At 41.5% G+C, this 21,076-nt stretch overlaps 1 protein-coding gene across 1 annotated transcript in view; it reads left to right on the top strand.

Moving 5' to 3' along the window:
• The first annotated feature begins 18,948 nt into the window (after nt 1-18,948).
• Nucleotides 18,949-21,076, top strand: part of BTBD7 (BTB domain containing 7) — an 84,036-nt gene continuing 81,908 nt past the window's right edge. Inside the window, exon 1 of the mRNA XM_057731514.1 lies at nt 18,949-19,086. The gene's annotated coding sequence lies outside the window, so the exon portion shown is untranslated. The remainder of the gene's footprint in view (nt 19,087-21,076) is intronic.

Below are 21,076 nucleotides of genomic sequence, written 5' to 3'. Positions count from 1 at the left end.
CACAACTAAGGAGACCAAGTGCCACAACTAAGATCTGCCACAACCAAATAAACTTAAAAAATAAAAATAAATTTTAAAAAATTAAAGAATAAAATGGCCCCCAAGCATAGTGCTAAAGTGCTGTCTACAGTATCTAAGCACAAGACTGTGATGTGCCTTAGAGAGAAAATATACATATTAGATAAGCTTCAATCAGACACGAGTTATAGTGCTTTAGGCCACAGTACAATACTAATGAATCAATAATGCATAATAAATAAGGCGTCCTTAAACAGAAACACACATAAAAAAGGCTATATATTGGTAGGTTGAGAAATATACTGTAACCAGAGACTCACAGGAACCTAAGCCTATATTTCCCTTAAGAACAGTGGTTCAGTATTTACTAATCAAGCATTCCCAGTGACTACAGAATAAAACTACCCCAAATAACAAGAATCAACTGTATTTGAAAGTGACACCTTTATGCATGGAAAATTAACTAACAAGACAGGGCAACAGAGTTTGTTCACCAAAATGAGCTACCATTTCCCAACATATAGCATTATTCCATAAGACTACTCAGTAAATATGTCAAGTAAATGGTTCAGAAAATTAAGTGCTCCAATTTTGTGGAAAAGACTCCTATACTTCAATATTCTTTCCGAGCCAGCACAAAGGTAGACCAGTCCTTTGTCATTAGTTGGAACACATGGCGGCAGACATTAGCAGCTTAAGCACACAATCACCAGAGTCAGAGAAGAAAAAGTTCAGTAAGTCTGATCTCTCACTGCAGTTCTCACTATTGTACAACTGACCCCTGAACAACAGAGGTTCACTTACACGGGGATTTTTTTTCAATAAATATGTACTACAAGATCCGAGGTTGGTTGACTCCTTGGATGTGTAAGCTCAGATACTGGAGGGAAGCCTGTGAAATTACACACGGAATTTCAACTGCAGGGAGAGTCAGCACTCCTAATTTCGGCGCTCCCTTCCGCCCCCAGGCCCCCACCCTCCCAGCCCGCACCTCCCCACCTTTCAAGGGTCAACTGTGTATTTTCATCAGTAGATTCCACCAGCTTTCATGACGTTTAGAAAATAACCTGTGATCACACTTAATACCAAGCATGAACAAGTGCCTCAACTTTATTAAACATTTTTAAATGAGTATACAACTCTTCACATAATGCACGATACTAAAAAAAAGTGCAAAATGTTTACCATAAGCATATGGTTATGAAAGCGAATACCCACAATGGTTGCGTCATCAACCCAACTAAGCATTTTAATTCATTTAAAGAAGCCACAGCATTTTCTGAAAATCTGTTGGACGTTAACAGCTGCTCTGCATCTTCTTCCACTACTCTCTTCTGAAGTGGTTCAGATTGGTCACCACATACCCACTGGGGGTTAAGAAGGCGGTAAAAAACACCACGAGTGCAATAGCCACCTCCTGGAAGAGAAGATGAAAAGCGCTGTTAGCGAGTGCGGCTTCCTGGGACAGTCACTCGTTGCCTAACGAAAACCTCCCTAAACGTTTGGTTTTTGGTTTTAATTTTTTTTAAGCTCTTTATTGGAGTGCTTTACACTGTTGTGCCCGTTTTTGCTGTACCACGTTTTGAGGAGTATGGCTGCTGTCCTTGAAAGCCGGCCCTGGTGAAACCTAAAAGGCGGCAACTCCCTGCCCAGGCGACCCAATCGAAAGTTCTGAGGAAAACTCACTTTCCTTCTCATGGTTCTGACCTTTGAACTCTGGAATCTAGCCGCTGCCCACGATTTCCAACGTTTTAGGGAAAAATGCTAGGTCTCTGGCAACTCAGAGGGCGACCGAAAGCGGCAGATATTCTGAGGTGTAAGGACGGCTCTTCGCGCCCATAAAGGCTACCGACGCCGGCGGCCCGGCCCTCAGGCCCGCGCGCTCCTCCGGGTCCCCGCTTCCCGCCGCCTCGGGCCCAACCCCGCCGCCCTCCCCGCTAGCGGCCCCCGGGCCCGCCAACCGCGGCCCGACCACCGAAGCCTCGCACCCGGGCGGCGGCCGCGTCCTCCCCGCCTCCCTCCACCCGTCGGGGTGCCCCGGCCTCGGCCACGCGCTCCCGCCTGCCGCGTCCCGCCCGCGCCTCCCCGGCCGGTGCGACCCAACTCACTATGGTCGACACGGGGCGCTGGCGCGGAGGCTCCGAGTGGGCCAGGCGCTGGGCAGGCTGCAGGACCAGCAGGGTCACGCGGCGGCGGGGCAGCAGGCAGAGAAGCGGCAGGCGCGGCATGACTCGTCGGATGAGGCGAAGCGAGGCGAAACCCCAGGCGAAGACGCTAGGCGCAGCGAGAAGAAGACACGAGGCCAGGCGCGGTGAGGCGAAGCACGATGAGGCGAAGCACGATGAGGCGAGGCGCGGCGTGGTGAAGTGACGCGAGGCGAGATTTGAGGGCGCGACCTCTAGAGCTGGGCGGGCAACTGATCTGCGCAGGCGCCGGGACAACAGGGCTGGGGGTCCTGCTCCCCTTACCCCAGCTAAGCCCCGCCCCTGTCACGCCCCTTCCGCTCAGCACCCTGCTATGCCCCGCCCTCACACACGTGCTGTCACACGCGTACCCCCACGCCCAATCCTCACGCACTTCTTCTCAGGCCTCACCTGAAGTAACCGCAGCTCTGTGCCCCAGACACTGCTTCCTACAGCGCCGGCACTGTCCTCTCCCCTACCCGACCTGCCCAGCCCACCCAACCCTAAGCATACAGTATTTTGATTTTTTTTAATTAATTAATTTATTTATTTATATTATTGGCTGTGTTGGGTCTTTTTTTTTTTGCTGTGTGCGGGCTTTCTTTTTAGTTGCGGTGAGTGAGGGCTACTCTTCGTTGTGGTGCATGGGCTCCTCATTGCCATGGCTTCTCTTTTTGCGGAGCATGGGCTCTAGGTGCATGGGCTTCAGTAGTTGCAGCACATGGGCTCAATAGTTGTGGCTCACGGGCTCTAAAGCGCAGGCTCAATAGTTGTGGTTCACGGGCTTAGTTGCTCTGCGGCATGTGGGCTCTTCCTGGAGCAGGGATGGAACCTGTGTCCCCTGCATTGGCAGGTGGATTCTCAACCACTGTGCCACCTAGGAAGCCCCCAGTATTTCGATTTTGTGCCACTTAAGATGAGGTACCAAATACCCCTATACTTGCTTCCTTTTATCTTTCATTCTTCCCTACCTATACCTCTCAAAGTGCCATTACTTGTGTTGGTGGAATGTTAATTACATTTTCCATACATTGCCTATGATTTAATTCCCAACATCGAAAACCAAGAACAAGTACCTGCTGTGTGGTGATGATATAAAAAAATATTCATGACAGGATCAGATAGAGTGTTTGCATGTGGTAAAGAAGATGATGTGATTATGTGTCACGAGACTTGAAGCTCTTGAAGGAAAAATGGAGTATATTGTGATTTTCAAAGTTAATACTATAATAAGCCTTTACTCTCTAAGATGATGTAGTTTCTTCAGACTATTTCATATTTAGGCTTATTGCACAACTAGCATACTAGGAGGTTTTTTGTTTTGTTTTGTTTTTAATTGCTTTGTGTCTACTATATGATATCATCCTCTTTTGGCTTCCTATTTCATTTTGCTGTAGTACATCCTTAAATAGTTCTTTTAGGAAGGGTCTGCAGGTGATAAATTTCCTCTGTCCTTGGAAGTCAAAAAAATATTTTGCTCCACTCTTAAATGCTAATTTGGCTAGGTACAGCTCAAAATCATTTTCCTTCAGGAATTTTAAAGGCGTTAGTTCCCTGTTTTCTAGCAGGTAGTGTAACTGATAAGAAGTGTGATCCAATATAATTCTCATTTCTTTGATGTAGCCTCTGTTTTTTTTCTTCTTGGAATATTTTTGTGTTTGGACTTGTGAAGTTTCTTGAAGTTATGGCTAAGTATGGTTCTTCATTCATACAGTTCAGCAGTGGGTGAGACTTCAATTTAAAGACTTAGGTCTTTCTTTAGCTCTGGGAGATCTTTGTATTATAGATGTCCTTCCCTCTATTTTCTCTAGTCTGTCTTCTCCTTGTGTCCTCACATGGGGTGGGAAGGAGCAAGGGAGCTCTCTGTGGTCTCTTTTATAAGACAGCAATACCATTCACCAGGGCTCTACTCTTGACCTAATCATTTCCCAGAGGCTATACCTCCTAATACCATCACATTGGGAGTTAGGATTTCAACATGTGAGTCTGGAGGAAACATAAACATTCAGTCCATTGCATTTAGTAAGAAAAAAAGAATGAAACATCTCATTAATAAAGTTTTAGTTCTTAAAAATTATCATTATAAGAAAAAAAGATTTTGAAACTGTGTATGGTAGCAGATGTTAACTAGAAAATCATTTCTCAATATGAAACCACACACCTCAGATGTGACTCAAACCCACAATCTTCCAACTGAAACCATACAACTTGTCTCAGGATTTACTGAAGCTCAGGTTATGTCTCGGCACAGAAGGAATGCAGCGAGAGGCAGAGTGATAAGTGAGAAGTAGATTTATTAATATCTTTTTTAAAGAGGTTGCAGGAAAATGGGGTGTGAGAGGATGGTCATGTCCCAGGTCTCAGGCAAGTTCCTGGTTCAGGCCACCAGGTGAGGGTCCTTGGCTTCCTGCAGGAAAGAATTCAAGAGTGAGCCATAGTAAAGTGAAAGCATAGATACATATTCCTTAGACAGAACACTGTCTGTCTCAGAAGGTGAGAGCAGCCCTGGTAGATACACACTCCATAGACAGTGTGTGGACCATCTCAGAAGATGAGAGCAGCCTTGAAATATGGGGTGGTTAGTTTGTATGGGCTGGCAAATTTCATGGACTGATGGGTGGAAGGATTATTCTAACTATTTCAGGGGAAAGGGCGGGAATTTCCAGGAACTGGGCCACCGCGCATTCTTTGGCCGTTTATGGTCTGCCTCAGAACTGTCATGGCAACTGTGAGTGTGCCATTTACCATGGTAATTTTTTTTTTTTTATTGGCTGTGTTGGGTCTTCATTGTTGCATGCGGGCTTCCTGTAGTTGCGGAGAGCAGGGGCTACTCTATTGCAGTGCAGAGGCTTCTTATTGCAGTGGCTTCTCTTTTTGTTGGAGCATAGGCTCTAGGCGCGTGGGCTTCAGTAGTTGTGGCTCGCGGGCTAAACAGACCGCAGGCTCAGCTGTGTCGCACGGGCTTAGTTGCTGCATGGCATGTAGGATCTTCCCTGACCAGGCCTCGAACCTGAGTCCCCTGCATTGGTAGGTGGATTCTTTACCCCTGCGCCACCAGAGAAGCCCTATGCTAATATATTACAGTGAGCGTATAATGAGGCTCAAGGTCTACTGGAAGCTGAATCTTCTGCCATCTTGAACCTAGTAGGTTCTAACCAGCTTTTGTTGTGTCCTCAATGGCTATGTCATTCTTTAATGGTTGTGCCCTGCCCCCTTCCCTCCTGTCTCATACACCTGAAACTCCTTCTGTCTTATACACTGCCTGTCTCATATACCTCCTGTCTTATACACTTGAAACGAAAATAGTTATATGTCAATTATACCTTATATAATTTTTTTTAAATTTTTACTTATTTTTTTATTGAGGTATACTTGATTTATAATATTAGCTTCAGGTATACGATATACTGATTCAAAATTTTTATAGGTTATACTCCATTTAAAGTTATTATAAAATATTGACCATATTCCCTGTGCCGTATAATATATCCTTGTAGCTTATTTATTTTATACATAGTGGTTTGTACCCCTTAATCCCCTAACCCCATTTTGCCCCTCCCCCTTTCCCTCTCCCCAATAGTAGATGCTAGTTTGTTCTCCATATCTGTGAGTCTGTTTCTGTTTTGTTATATTCACTAGTTTGTTTTTTGTTTAGATTCCACATGTACGTGATAGCATACAGAATTTGCCTTTCTCTATCTAACTTATTTCACTTAGCATAATACCCTCCAAGTCCATCCATGTTTTTGCAAATGGCAAAATTTCATTCTTTTGTATGGCTGAGTAGTATTCCATTACACACACACACACACACATATATATATATGCCATATCTTCTTTATCCATTCATCTGTTGATGGACACGTAGGTTGCTTCCACATCTTGGCAATTGTAAACAATGCTGCTGTGAATATTGGGGTGCATGTATCATTTTTAATTTAGTGTTTTCATTTTTGTTAGATATATACCCAGAAGTGGAATTGCTGGGTCACATGCTAGTTCTATTTTTAGTTTTTGAGAAACCTCTATACAGTTTTTCACAGTGGCTGCACCAATGTACACTCCCACCAACAGTATAAAAAGTTCCCTTTTCTCCATATCCTTCCCAACATTTGTTATTTGTGGTCTTTTTGTTGATAGCCTTTCTGACAGCTGTGAGGTAATATCTCTTTGTGGTTTTAATTTGCATTTCTCTAATGATTAGTGATGTTGAGCATTTTCTCACATGCCTGTTGGCCATCCATATGTCTTCTTAGGAAAAATGTCTGTTGAGATCTTCTGCCCATTTTTTAGTTTGTTTTTTGATGTTGAGTGGTATGAGCTATTTATATATAATATTTTGGATATTAATTCCTTAATGATCATATCATTTGCAAATATTTTCTCCCGTACAACAGGTTGTCCTTTGGTTTGGTTGATGGTTTCCTTCGCTATGCAAAAGCTTTTAAGTTTGATTAGCTCCCATTTGTTTATTTTTGCTTTTGTGTCCTTTGCCTTAGGAGACAGATCCAAAAAATGTTACTATGTCAAGGGGTGTTATGTCTGTGTTTTCTTCTAGGAGTTTTATGGTTTTCAGTCTTATATTTAGGTCTTTAATTCTTTTTGAGTTTATTTTTGTGTGTGTTGTGAGAAAATGTTCTAATTTCATTCTTTTACATGCAGATATCCAGTTTTCCCAGCACAACTTATTGAATGGACTTTTTCTCCATTGTATGTTTTTGCCTTCTTTGTCATAGATTAATTGACCATAAGTATGTGGGTTTATTTCTGGGCTCTCTATTCTGTTCCATTGATATATGTGTTTGTTTTTGTGCCAGTACCATATTGTTTTGATCACTGTAGCTCTGTAGTATAGTCTGAAGTCAAGGAGCATGATATCTCCAGCTCTATTCTTCTTCCTCAAGATTGTTTTGGCAAATTATACCTTGATTAAAAAATAAAATAAAATAAAAAAAAATAAAATAAAAAAAAAAAGAATATCTACTTCCTTAGTCTAGGAGACAGCAAACTATGGCCCACAGTCTGGTTTATTGAAACACACACAGTTTTTATATTGATTGCATATTAAAATGATACAATTTCAGTATATCTGGTTAAAAACAATACAGTATAAAAATTAATTGTACCCATTCCTTTTTAGTTCTTTTAACATAGTGATAGAAAGGTTTAAATTACACATATGGTTAATATTAACATTTCTCTTGGACAGTTCTGCTCTAGAATCTTATCCTGACCAATCAGATCCTGTATGAATGTGCCTAGCTACCTTCCTAACCCCATCTCCTTGTCTCCATTCTCCACTTTGTTCATCATGCTGAGTCACACCAGTATCTTGAATCCACCTGGTTTCATTCTGTCTCACTTTCTAGTCCCTGCCTGAGAAATCTCCTCTGGACATTCCCACAGCTCAGTCCGTTACATCATTCCGTTCTTGTACTACCCTGCAAAAATACAGCCCTCGCCCCATTCCCCCTTGCTCTCTTTTCCCTTGTCTGCATTATTTTCTTCATGGCTCTTAAGGACCATGTGAACATGGTAATTATGTGTTTCCTCACTAGGAGGAGAGCATTGCAAGAGCAGGAGTCTTGTCTGCCTTGTTCACCCTGAAGCACCGCAAGAAGCACCTCGTAGGTCACCTAATAAATATTTGTTAAATGAATGGATAATGAAGGCTCATATCTCTGTGCTCTCTTTTCCTTCCCAACTAAAGACACTGTCTGGAGAGAATACTCTCCCCGAAACAGCAGAAACTGACAACATAGGCAAGGGAGGTACACTAGATTGTGAAGAGAGGGAATGAATGCACAGTGGCACATTTAAATATTGGTCACCTGTTTGTAGCCATGAGATTATGGAAGAGCACAGCTGGACAAAAGGTATTAATGTATAATTGTTCCCAGACGTTTCTCTCCCTCTGTGGGCCAAAGAGTACTGAGCTTTGCCTATTCAGTTTCTTTCTCTCCCTCATCCTTCAAGATAAGGGAAGAGGGGTGTCAGAACTATCCCTTTGAACTCTTGTAATGCAGAATCAAGAGGAAACAGAAGGGGCAAAGAACAAGAAGCTCAAGATACCATTGGGTGCAATTTTCTAAAGAGTTGAAAAAAAAGAATTGCAAAGAATTGCACTGTGTGAGTAAAGCTGAAGGAAAAATGAAGGGAAATTTTTAGAAGGGTTGCTGTAGTCTATGCATGCCCTTTAGGATATCTGAAAAATTGGAATAAAAACTTGAAATTTTGAAACTGTTTGGGGGTGACAAACTATGTATCTCAATTGATATATCTGAGCCTGGACTACATGGTTGATGACTGTATGTTTAGACCACTTATGTTAAATGTAAGTAAATGTGAGTAATAAAAGGCAAATTTTGTCATATTAGATTTTTTTTAAGATCCAACTATATACTGCCTAAAGGAAAACCACTTAAAGATAAAGATGTAATAGACTAAAAGTAAAAAGATGGGGAAAAAATACATGCATATATTAACTACAGAAAGCTAGATTCACTATACTCTCAAAGTAAATGTCCTCACAAAGAATTTTCGTACAGATGAAGAGAGACATCATAATGATTAAGAGGTCAATTAGAGGACATTAAATTCCTAAGTGTTTATGCACTTAATAACAAAGCTTCAAAATACTTGAAGAAGAAACTGATAGAAGCAAAAAAAAAAAAATAAACAAATCTAAAATTATAGTTGGAGGATTTAAAACTCCTTTTTCAATAATGTTTGTTTTCAGTAAAACAAGTAGGCAGAAAATCAGTAAGGATATGGAAGATTTGAACACCATCACATTGAACTAATTGATGTTTATAGAATATTCTATTAACAATACCCAGCACACATTCTTTCCAAGTATGCACGCAATATTTACCAAGATAGAATATATTCTGTGCTAAAAAACAAGTCACAATAATTTGAAAGTATTGAACTCATACACAGTATATCCTTTGACAACAGTGGAATTAAATTAGAAATCAAAACCAGAAAGATATCTGAAAAAAAAAATCCTTGAGTATTTGGAATTTGAACAACACACTTCTAAGTAACCCATGGGTCAAAGAAATCACAAGGGAAATTAGAAAATATTTTCAACTGAATGAAAATTAAAACACAACACATCAAATTTTGTGGGATGCAGCTCTAGCAGTACTCAGAGGGAAATTTTTGGCATTAAACACATGTATTAGAAAAAAGGAGAGGTGTAATTAAGTCTTTCATCTCTAATTGTGAAATGAGAGACTTTGTTTATCATTAAAGACTTTCTTTCTTTCTCTCTAGATAGGAGACCAGAAGGAATGCTGGAAAGATGTTGGACTTCAAAATCCTACAAATCTAGGTTCAATTCCTGGCTTTGTTATTTTTTAACTGTGTCACATTGGGCCACTTATATCCTCTCTCAGCCTTAGTATCCTCACTTGTGAATTGAACTTATAACACCTATAGTTCAGGAATATTTTGAGGGTTAAATGTGCCTTTGGTACATAGAGGGTCACACATGATATCATGCTTTCCCATGCATCACCAACAGGGGAGGGCAAATTGTGGGTTGGGGCACAACAAAAAGTCAAAGTGGACCTAAAGAACCATGTACAATATAGGGGTAGAGGAGTAAGAGGTACAAACTAGTAGGTATAAAATAAGCTTCAAGGATATAAAGTACAACATGGGGAATATAGCCAATATTTTATTTATTTATTTATTGGCTATGTTGGGTCTTCATTGCTGCATATGGGCTTACTCTAGTTGCAGGAGCGGGGCTACTCTTTGTTGTGGTGCACGGGCTCCTCATTGCGGTGACTTCTCTTGTTGTGGTGCATCGGCCCTAGGCCTGTGGGCTTCAGTAGTTGCAGCACACGGGCTCAATAGTTGTGGCTCATGGGCTTAAAGTGCAGGCTCAATAGTTGTGGCACACGGGCTTAGTTGCTCCACGGCATGTGGGATCTTCCTGGAACAGGGAGCGAACCCGTGTCCCCTGCATTGGCAGGCGGATTCTTAACCACTGCGCCACTAGGAAGCCCAGCCAATATTTTATAATAACTATAAATGGAGTATAACCTTTAAAAATTGTGAATCACTGTATTATACACCTGTAACTTATATAATAGTGTACATCAACTACACTTCAATAAAAATTAAAAATTTTTTGAAAATAAAAAAAAAGGAGAACCATGTAGGAAAGTTGCTAACCCTGAGACACAGAATCAGCTATCATATTGTTAGAGAAACTCAAGCTACAGAATGACCTAAATCAAGATATATAAAGCTCAAGTAATGAGATAATTTCTACCCTTGCACTTTTTGTGTAGTACCTGCCTTAACATAAAGTCCTAGACATTTTCATACAGTTTTCTCTGATTGGTTATTTTTCTATTCCAGTATTGTTGACATCTGGCATAGTCTGTGAACGTCTCTTTTCTGGGAACTGCTTCTCCCTGATCTACATGATGGTGGTGGTAGTTGTTATTATTATAAGTAGTAGTTGTAGGTGTATATAATCCTTCTAAAGCACCTATTATGTGCCTGGAACTGCTCTAAGCACTTCCCAAAGTATTAACTCTCTTAATCCTCCCATACCCTTATAAGGTAGGCACTGGTATTATGCCCATTTACAGATGAAGAAACTGAGGCATGGAAAAATCAAGCAGGTGGCCCATAGTTATATTAGTCATTCAGAAACTTTTTTAATCTCAGAACTCCTTAGAGATTATGGATGCCTCTAAAGACCTTTTGTTTACGTAGGTTATAACTATTAATATTTACTATATTAGAAATACTTAAAATATTTATTTATTAATTCACTTAAAAATAACAGTAACAAACCCATCACATACTAACATAAATAAAATTTCTATGAAATATAAACATATTTTTTTAAATAGTGAGATGAGTGGCATTGTTTTACCTTTTTAAATCTCTTTACTGTCAGGTTTAATAGAAGATTAAACTACCTGAAAAAAATAAAAAATAAAAATAAACTACTTGGATTCCACATCTGTTTTTGTGTTCAATCTGTTGTGATGTCTCATGTCATGCAACCTCTGGAAAATTCCACCATACGCTCTCCAGAGAATGAGTGAAAAAGTCAAAAGTCAAATATCTTACTGTTACTATGAAAAGAGTTTTTATTTGAGTATTTTTAATGAAAATAACTGTGACATTGTGGGGCCCCTAAAAGGGTGTAGAGGACTCCTAAATGCCCATAGTTTGAGCTCTTGTGGGTTGCATGATTTCCGCAGGAACTGATTTAATACAGCTTATCCCCATTTCCTGGCCACTGTTGATGGAAGTTTCACTCCTGACTCAAATACTGGGCCAAAGCACCCCTCTCCAGGGATGTTATGCTTGGGATCAGCAGGCTGAAGCTCAGACTCTTTTATGCAATAAATGGTCTAACTTGGGAGCCATGTTTTTTTTCTACCCATGGAGAAAGCCCTTCCACAATGAATTAATAATGAAGCCAAGCTGTGGAAAGAAGCAGAGAGAAGTGACAGAGGAACATCCTGACCATGTTCAAATCCCTGGTTCCCACTGTTCCTAAAGCTCTGATACTTTCCTGTCCTTGAGTTCTGGACCACTCTTTATTTTCTTTATGATAAATCCTGCCTTTGGCTTTAACTAGTTGGAGCTGGATTTCTATCACTTGCGACCAAAAGAGTCTTAACGAAGACTATGTCAGGCAAGTCTTTTTTCCCTCAGGTTTTCCCCCACTTTTTAATAAAAAAAGGTAACAAAATGCTGAAGTAAATTAAGAAAGAGCTCTGTAAGAGACAAGCCTGGCTGAACTAATCTGAATTGTGAAAAGTTCAGACTGGTGTGCAGCTGATGTGAGAATCAAGCATTTTAGGTCTTTCTCTGTGACAAAAAACTTAAACTACTTTTGACAGTGTCAGTAAATCTGACTCCAAATTCAGCCACAACACCATTAAGCTCCCAGCCGCCCACCCCTACCCCAGGAGATGACACTTTTTGCTTCTCAAATTACAGGTACAAACAACCTTCCTCCATTTAATATCTCCAAGTCAAAAAAACTAACACTGTTAACTCAAACCTCTCCAATTTTCTATAAAGGGCTTAGTGGGCCCCAGATTCAATATATTCTCAGTGACCTACAATGCGGAACCTTCCTGCTACAGTTATATAAAAGGGAATAATTAGAGCTATAGCCTAGAGATCAGGTTTTTGAGCTCTATGTATACAATGAAAAAGAGGCATACTCGCCCACTTCTTTTTAATGTGATTTTTATAAGTGTTCGTGCTCTAAATAAACTGGTGTTAGGGTTCTAGAAAATTGTATAATGTACTAAGACTGCAGTACCTCAGGCTCAAACATCTTCAATTCTCTCCTCTCTAGAAAACACTTTTAATTGCTGTTCAAGGACCGAAGGTCTTTGAGGAATGCAGTGACTCTCTCTGGGTCTATTTGTGTCTATCTTTACAATTCCATGACCTCAAAGGGAGAAACTCAAGATAAGAAAGCAGTAAGAGCAAAGAGTTGCAAAGGTGGAAAAAACACTCAGTTATGCAACTGGTAACATCAGTAACACACTTTTGAACTGAAAGCACAACGCTAATATAAGAACAAAAAGCTGCCATCCATTATTACAAAGAATCCTGAAAAATAATTGCCCTTCTGCAGTTCAAAAGATAATCTTGATGTTCCAAGTTCACTTTTTAAAAATTGTACGTTATTTTTTGTCTTTCTTCAAAAAACAAAATATAGGCGATGAAAGCAGTTTTAGTTTTCTTAGATCACTTTTTCATTTTTAAATTTGACATTCCTCTTCCTCTCCTGAACTACTGCCAGATATTCTTCAATGGATTTCTTTTATGGTGGAGTGAAGAGAGATTGGCTTTTGGAGCCAACAGATCAAAGGTCAGACCTCAGCACTATCCTTTACTAGCTGCAGAGCTGTAGACAAGTAGAGTAAGTATAATATTTCTCTTAGAATGCTGATATAGAGACTAAATGAGATAGTATATGTATGCTTTAAGATTACTTTGGATAAACGTTCCTCATTCAATGTTACAGAAAACATAATAAATGAAATTGATTGGGTCACATAATTGGAAAGGCCAGAGGTAGAACTGATTTCAGGGGAAGCTTGATTAAACATCTCTAATAATACCACCAGGGACTCATTTTTTCTTAGGGTACAAGTTAGCTGTACCCTAAGGCAGGATCCCCTCTGGTAGCAAGATGGTTGCCAAGAGCTTCTGGGGCTACATCCTTTTTTGGTCATGTTTAATAGAAGAGGAGACTCTTCCAGCATCTTCTGCAGGAGAGATTTTCTTTTCCAATAGTGCTAGCAAATATTTTACCACATCCTGGCTCTTGATGGGGTTATGTATCTTCCCCTGAAGCAATCTTTAAAGCCAGGGGAGTAGCATTTGTTGAAAATCTTAATCAAATCAGGCAATCAGTTGTAAAATGTGGGATCCATCCCACCCAAACCACTTGATTGGGAAAGTGAGGAATTATGAGGACAAAGGAAAAAGGAAAATGGCTGAGGGACCATAACAGTGTGTGAGCATGAAGTCGGTGCTGTGTAAATGGAGTTGAATTTCATCTCTAGGTTTTGTGGAGGAAACATATCCTTCCAAAGGATTAAGGATTGGCTGGTACCCTTGCCAATTAGACCTCCAGAACATTCCATAGCATCTTAAATACTTAAGATTATATCACCATTACTTATCCTTGCTTTTCTATACAGTTTAGGGATTATATATCTGTAAAGCAAATGGTTTAGCTTTGCATGTTTTTGTATTTTGTAGAATTGAAGATGTCATTATTTGATGTCTCACTAGGAAAGAAAAAAAACATCTATTAACTAAATCATGACCCAATATTAAGAGGTCACCAACTGTCAGACAACAAAGGAAGAAATACAATACATGGAATGATCTTGTATGTTACTTTTGTGTCTTGCTTCTTTGGCCTAACATTGTGTTTATAAGATTCATCCATGTTTTTTTATAGCTCAAGTTCACTTAATGCATGAGTATACCTCATTTTTTATCCATACTATTGTCAATATTTGGGTTGTTATTGGTTGACTCATATAAACAATGCTGCTATGAACCTTTTTATTCATATCTCCTGGTGCACATGGGCATAAGTTTATATAGCCAATAGTGGATTTGCGCTGAGCTGTAGGACAAGCCAATTTTCATCTTTCCTAGGTGATGTAAAACTGCTTTCCCAAATGGTTCTTCCTATTTTTACCCCCAGGAGCCGTGTAGAGAGTTCCTATTAATCCACATCTTCATTAACACTTGGAATTGCCTCTTTATTTTTACCAATGAGATGAGTTAGTATTACTATCTTATGGTGACTCTATAATTTGTGCTTTCATTATAGTAACCTGGTTAAGCACTTTTAATTTGTCATACTGTATTTGGATTTCCTCGTTTGTTCACCTCTTTTGAAAGTTATTTTACAAATATCTTTACCCAATGTGTGGCCTTTTTTTTCTAATTAATTTTTATTGGAGTATTGTCACTTTACAATGTTGGCTTAGTTTCTGCTATTATAGCAAAGTGAATCAGTTATACATATACATATATCCCCTCTTTTTTAGATTTGCTTCCCATTTAGGTCACCTCAGAGCACTGAGTCGAGTTCCTACTGCTATACAGTAGGTTCTCATTAGTTATCTATTTTATATATAGTAGTGTGTATATGTCAATCCCAACCTCCCAATTCATTCCACTCCTCCTCCCCCCTTGGTACCCATAAATTTATTCTCTACATCTGTGTCTCTATTTCTGCTTTGCAAATAAGTTCATCTGTAGCATTTTTCTAGATTCCACATATAAGCGATTTTACATGATATTTTTTCTCATGGCTTGTCTTTTCACTCTCCTTATTGTGTATTTTGATGAACTGAAGTTCATGTTTTAAATGTAGTTGAATCCATGTCTAGGGGAGGCAAAACTTTTACCTCTACCCTCTTAGGGTCCCTGGCTGGGACTGAGAAGTCAGTTGACATAAACAGATTAACAAGGAAAGGCATACAGATTTTTACATATGCATGGGAGCCCCTGTTGGAAAGCAAAGACCCAAAGAAGCAGTTAGAGCTGAATGCTTATACACTAAGTTGCACAGAGTAGTAAATTGACAAGACAAAAGGGCTTGGGCCAGAGTAGTTAATAGTGAAGAAGTGATTAGGAAGATAAGGGTTAACAAGGTGTGTTTGTATAAATTCTCCTCATCCTTGATTCCTGTCTCTGGTGATGAGAATATCTGTTTCTTCCTGTCATAGGGAAGACATCTTTCACATCTTTCAAGATCACAGTCCTGGGCACACTGACACATGTGTTTTCATTCCTCGTCACTCTTTAGACTTCAGGAGATGCAGAAAAATGTTTAGAAACAGTTTCATTATTGCAAAGCATAGGAGGAAGTAGAATTTTCCTTTTCTTCACGATTTCAACAACTCAGCTTCTATACTGTATTTCCAGAAAGATGAGCCTAGGGAGGGGCTTTGGTGGATGGTTATGTGTGGTAGAAAAATCAAGGATCAGATTGGAGTAATACAAAATGGAATACACAGTTAAAGTAGGAAAGGATTCAGGTTTTCAGCTTAAGTGACCAGGTGGATGGGGTGACACTCACTGATGGAGGAAGCAGGGAGAGGAAGAACAGAACACTTGATTGCAAGTGACAGAAATGTACTGCTTTTATCCACCTCCAACCACTTTAAGATGAAAAAAGGGGAATTAGGGCAACTTAATAGCTCATAAAAACTAAAAGACCAGGGATGGATTGGTTTAGGGCACAGCTATGTCCAGGAATTCAAACAATGTCAGGGCTTCCCTTTTCCTCAATTTCTCTGCTTCTCTCTGCTTGTGGTCTCCATTCTGTCCTACGGCTTGTCTTTCTCCTTATAGCTAAGGAAGACAATTTACATTGTCCTTTAAGGTCATAAGTCCAGAGAAATAGATTAAGAAGAAACATCTCCTAGGATAGCTTGGCAGAAATTTCCAGAATAGGTTCTGATTACCTGACTTATGTCACATGCCCACCCAGATCTGTTTGACTCTAGAATCCATACTCTTCACCACTACTGAATATTGTCTTAGCACTATTTTTTTTAGCTTTAAAAATTTAACAATTATCCCTTATATCAAATATCCAGTCATAATTCAAATTTTCCTAATAGTCTCATGATTTGTTTCTAGTTTTTTAAAAAATCAGCTACAAATAAGGGGCACACTTATGGTGTCTTCTGATGAACAGAAGTTCTTAATTTAATGAAGTCCAATTTTAGCACTTAAAAAAAATTATTTTTTAGTTTGTCTTCCTATTAGAGTCTGAGCTCCTCAAGGGCAAAGAATCATTCATTTTTTACCCCAAGCATCTAGCACTGTGTTTGCCACATGGTATTGGATGCTTTACAAAAATGTGTGTAGGACTGAACTGAAATAGACAAATCTAAACTCAAACTTGGTGTAAACCAAGTTAATTCTGTATCTCATAAGTACAGCTAAACGATATGATAAGAAAACACAAGGTAGATGAATCAAAGGGTGGAAAAAAATCATGGAACACTTACACATGGTTTCTGTAAAAGTAAATCATACCCAACCAGTCTACTAGAGTTCTCCAAATGTGCAGATAGACAAAAGGTCGAGGTGAAATCAGCAGACCTTATCTGGCTTTTCAAAAAGCCTTTGATAGATTTCCACATCAAAAGCTTTTAGAAAAACAGCATTACTCTGGGATTTTAGAATGCTATTGTTGGTATTGCTTTCATTTTGTTTGTTACACTGTGTCTAGGAAACAGAATCAAAATCAAGCTATGAGGGTTAGGAATAAATGAGAAAATGTAAATAGTGGGGACTGATCTTGTTTAATGTTTCATTAATTATCAAGAGATGCTTTGGACAATGGAATTTTTAGTTTGCATATAATAGCTCTTTCAGTTAATGCAACATTTAGCTGAAGACGAAGGCAAGATAATAGAAAATAATGGTAGGTGTCTTGAATTTAGATAAGATTCAATTTTGCATTTAGGGGAAGTATAACAGTATATGGGAATAGGAGGTGGGCACCCAGAGCCAAACCTTTGCTTCAACTAGATGGGCCTATTTCCCTGTATTTTCTCACTTTTCCATGCACTTTTTGTCTCCTCTCCATGTGTGTGCTCAGTTAAAGAGACCCTTACCAGCTAGAAGGAATCCTCTTTTTGGACAAGAGAATACTGCAATCTCTACTACAATCTCTGCTACAATCTCCAGACCTTCGTGTATTGGGGTTGAGGGGAGATGTATGGGGTGAAAGGGGAAAAAATGAAATAATACAAATCGGAAAGATATATCTTTCCATGGAAGAAGGAATGAGCACAAGAAAGATACACCAAATCTGAAGGAAGTCCAGAAAAAAGCAACGATCATATTCAAAGAGATAAAATCCTTCCATTGAAGGATGAAAAAAAAAAAAGAGAGAGAAACTTAAATCTTCCAACCAAACTCAAAATGTATAAAATAATAAAGGTCCAAGGGATGGTTAAAAACATCACAAAATTGGAAACTGCTCTTAGTCTTTTCAGCTTAGAGGTGGTTTGAGAACAACGAAAAGACTTGGCGACATTACTCAGAAATCTTGCTTCTCAAAGGGTGGGTAGAGATTGAAAAGGCAAATGCTTTAAAGAGGGTTTTAAAAAAATTCCCAGAGGACAAATACATGCTGTATTGCTAAGGCCTGTCAGAGAACTGTGAGTGATAATGTGCCTGATGACCAGGGTCAGCATGTCTGGGTTCTAGTCTCGGCTTGCCTATTTACTACTTACTTGGCTTGCCCCGAGGCAAACGACTTAGTATTTTTGAGCCTATTTCCTTAGCTGTAAAAAGGCGATAATAATACCTGTCCCGACTACCTCAAAGGGCGGTTTGGGTGTTCAAAGGAAGCCAAATATTTACCAGTGTTCTGCGAACTGTAAGGTGCTCCATAAATATAAGTTTTTGTTCTTGCATCACTGAAATTACTGCAAACTCCCAGACAAGGGGCATGCAGAGAGAGCGATTTGGCTCTCCCACGTGGCATCTGCGTGTCCTCATTGATTCTTATCCCACGTTTATGGGGGTATCTTGCTGAGGAAAACTTTTCAGTGTCTGATTAAAAAAAAAAATCCACTATACAACTAGCAAGGCGGTGTCTGTAAAAGTACCATACAGACAGGGCATAAGATAAATTGCCCAGAAGCCACCGAAACGCCAAGACTGTCAAAAAAGGACTTTTCCGCGGAACCGCAGTCTTCGCTTTGAGAAAGATGCATCGCGAGCGATAGATCAGGATGCCGGCTGCCGAATAGAAACGTGAATTGGTACAATCGGTCGTCCGGTAACGTAGTTATTATAATTCCACTCTGACAGATTCAACGATGTGCCACAGTTCCCCGGAAAAAGCAGGATGCCGCCACGCGCTTCAAACTCCGAGCGGAGAGCCGGAATAATGCGCGCGCACTCGGCTCCGACCGCTCCCGGGCCCCGTGCACGCGCATCCCCGGCTAGCCGGGGCGCGCGCGCGCGCGCGCCGCCGGCGGCCCACGTGACCCCAGGCGCGGCGACGGCGGGGATGGGCGGGGGCTCGGGCCGGCTCTGCAGCGCCGCGCAGGCGCCCCAGGCCCGCGCCGAGCCGAGCCCCTCCTGCTCACTCCAGGCGTCAAAATGGCGGCGAGGGGAACCTGGAGAAGACCCGGAGCCTGAGCCAGTGACAGGAGCGGAGAGGGGGGCGGCGGCGGCGGCGACGGCAGGAGGAGGATGGCCGGGGGCGCTGGCGCCGGTGCGGACGGCGGTGCTGGTGGCGGCGGCGGGGGCGACGGCCGCGGTCCCAGCGGCGGCAGCAGCAGCAGCAGCAGCAGCGGCGGGAGGAGCCTCCGGGGTGAGTGTCCCTCGGTGTGTCTGAGGCTGTGAGCCGAAGCTGTGCCCGGCGCGGCGCTGGGCGTCCCGGTGAGGAAGGGGCTGTGTGGGGGCGGCGGGGGCGCAGGGCTGGGGCCCGGCCGCCGCGGGAGGCGCGGGGCCGCGGGCGGGGAAGGGGCACTGGTCGGTCTGACGCTGAGGCGGCGGCGGCGGCGGCGGGAGCAGACTGACCGGTCCCGGTGCGCTCCGAGGGGCAGGCTGGGCTGTGCGCCGCCGTCCCGGGGGCAGAGGCTCGAGGTGTGGCGCTCGGGGCGGGGAGAGCGGCCCGAGGTGGCGGTGGCGGCGGCCGGGCCGGCTCCCGGCTCGGGGCTCCGAGGGGCGGGACCCGCCGCTCCCGGGACGCCGGGAAACCGCTCCCGGGACTCGGGCGCGCTTTTACGCGGCTGTGAGGCTGCTGCCGCCCCGGGGTGGGCGTGAGAGCGGCCGGCTGGAATCGGGGGTCGGCGGGGGGAAGCAGGCCTGCGGACTGCTGGTTCCAGGGGGAGAAGTTAGATTGTCCGGGTAAGTTACTGTTGCGGGATCAGACTGGAATTGCGCTTTGACAGGTTGGGAGAGAGACAATGCCGAGTGTTTGTTAAAGGAGTCTGTGCTTGGAGTACTTGAAGGGCTAAAAGCGTGCCTTTTTCAGTGTCTCATCATTTGCAGAGCTGTTTACTAGCCTTACCCCGAAGATGAGAACTTTCTCACGGTTTGGGGGGAAGAAGCTCTGAGGAGTGGTGCCTCTGCTTTGAACTACAATAGCAAGTCTTCACATACCAGCACAGATACTAAGTACTCTGGATTAGGCCTAATTTGCAGAAGCAGTCTTGCTTTTACCAGAGAACTGTTCCCTCTGCTAAAACATCTTAACTATAATGAGGAAATGGGCATTTTTACAGAATTACTTCGTTTTTTCAAGTAACAGAATCTTTTGTCTCTGAATAGCATCCATTTCTTTTAGATTGTTGAAATCAATTACTTTCTTCCGGAAGAAGGATTTGAAATTGCAAGAATCATACGTGTTAATGGCAGCTGTGATTAAACTTGTCCTGGAATTTTGAAGTCAAAACCTTTAGCGATCTGGTGTGACTTGTTTTAGAGCCGGGAAACTAGGCCCGGGGAAATGAGTGACTAGCTGTGGGTCCTACAGCTGGCCAGGGATTGGACCAAAACTAGGATCTGGGCCTCTCTCCGCCCCATTTAGAGAGCTCTGTTCACTACACTCCTGAGCCTCGTATTCCTCACTGGTTGCAGGCTTCACCACCGTCTTCATCCCTGGATCTTTGTGCAGTAAAGTTGAAAGGAGAAATCAGAGAGAGCATCTCACTTGGATTCTTGATAGTTACAGTCAGTTACTACAGGTAACTGATAGAGGTTTTTTTTTTTACCCGACCTGAGTTTAATAAAAACCAACTGGCATGTCATTTAAGAGTTTTCAAAGGCCTGTGACTATATTTCTGTCCAATTATAGTATTGCTCATTTTTGCACGCATTCTGTAAAAGCAACGTCAATATTCTGTCCCACAAAACCTAATTATTATACTATGTTTGGTGCCTCAGTACCAGCATTTAAACAGGTTCTTTGTATCAGATGCTAGTTTTAGGATTTTAAACCCCTGTGTTCTGTTTGCAAGGTTATACCACCTCGTTTCCACATAGACTTGAGTCACAGCAATTTTCTGTGTTGTGTGTCACAGGTTAACCTTCAGAAATACAATCCTGTCAAATGATTCTGATTTCATATTTAGTCATGGAAACTCACACACCAAAGTTGTACCTTGTGTTCAGTTACACAGGTGATTATTGAAGATCTGCTTTGTATTTTGCAATACTAGGTGCTGCAAGAGAAAGAAACAAGTGTAATATATAGACTGCCCTCAGAAAAGATAAGATGTACCCCTCTGAGTCTAAAAAAACAATCTAGTAAGTTCTGTCAGTACAAAGAATGCTGTACGTATTCTTGTTAGAGGGAG

Source organism: Hippopotamus amphibius, chromosome 4 (genome assembly GCF_030028045.1).
Source record: "Hippopotamus amphibius kiboko isolate mHipAmp2 chromosome 4, mHipAmp2.hap2, whole genome shotgun sequence".
Taxonomy (NCBI): domain Eukaryota; kingdom Metazoa; phylum Chordata; class Mammalia; order Artiodactyla; family Hippopotamidae; genus Hippopotamus; species Hippopotamus amphibius.
This window is presented reverse-complemented; position numbering and strand designations above follow the sequence as displayed.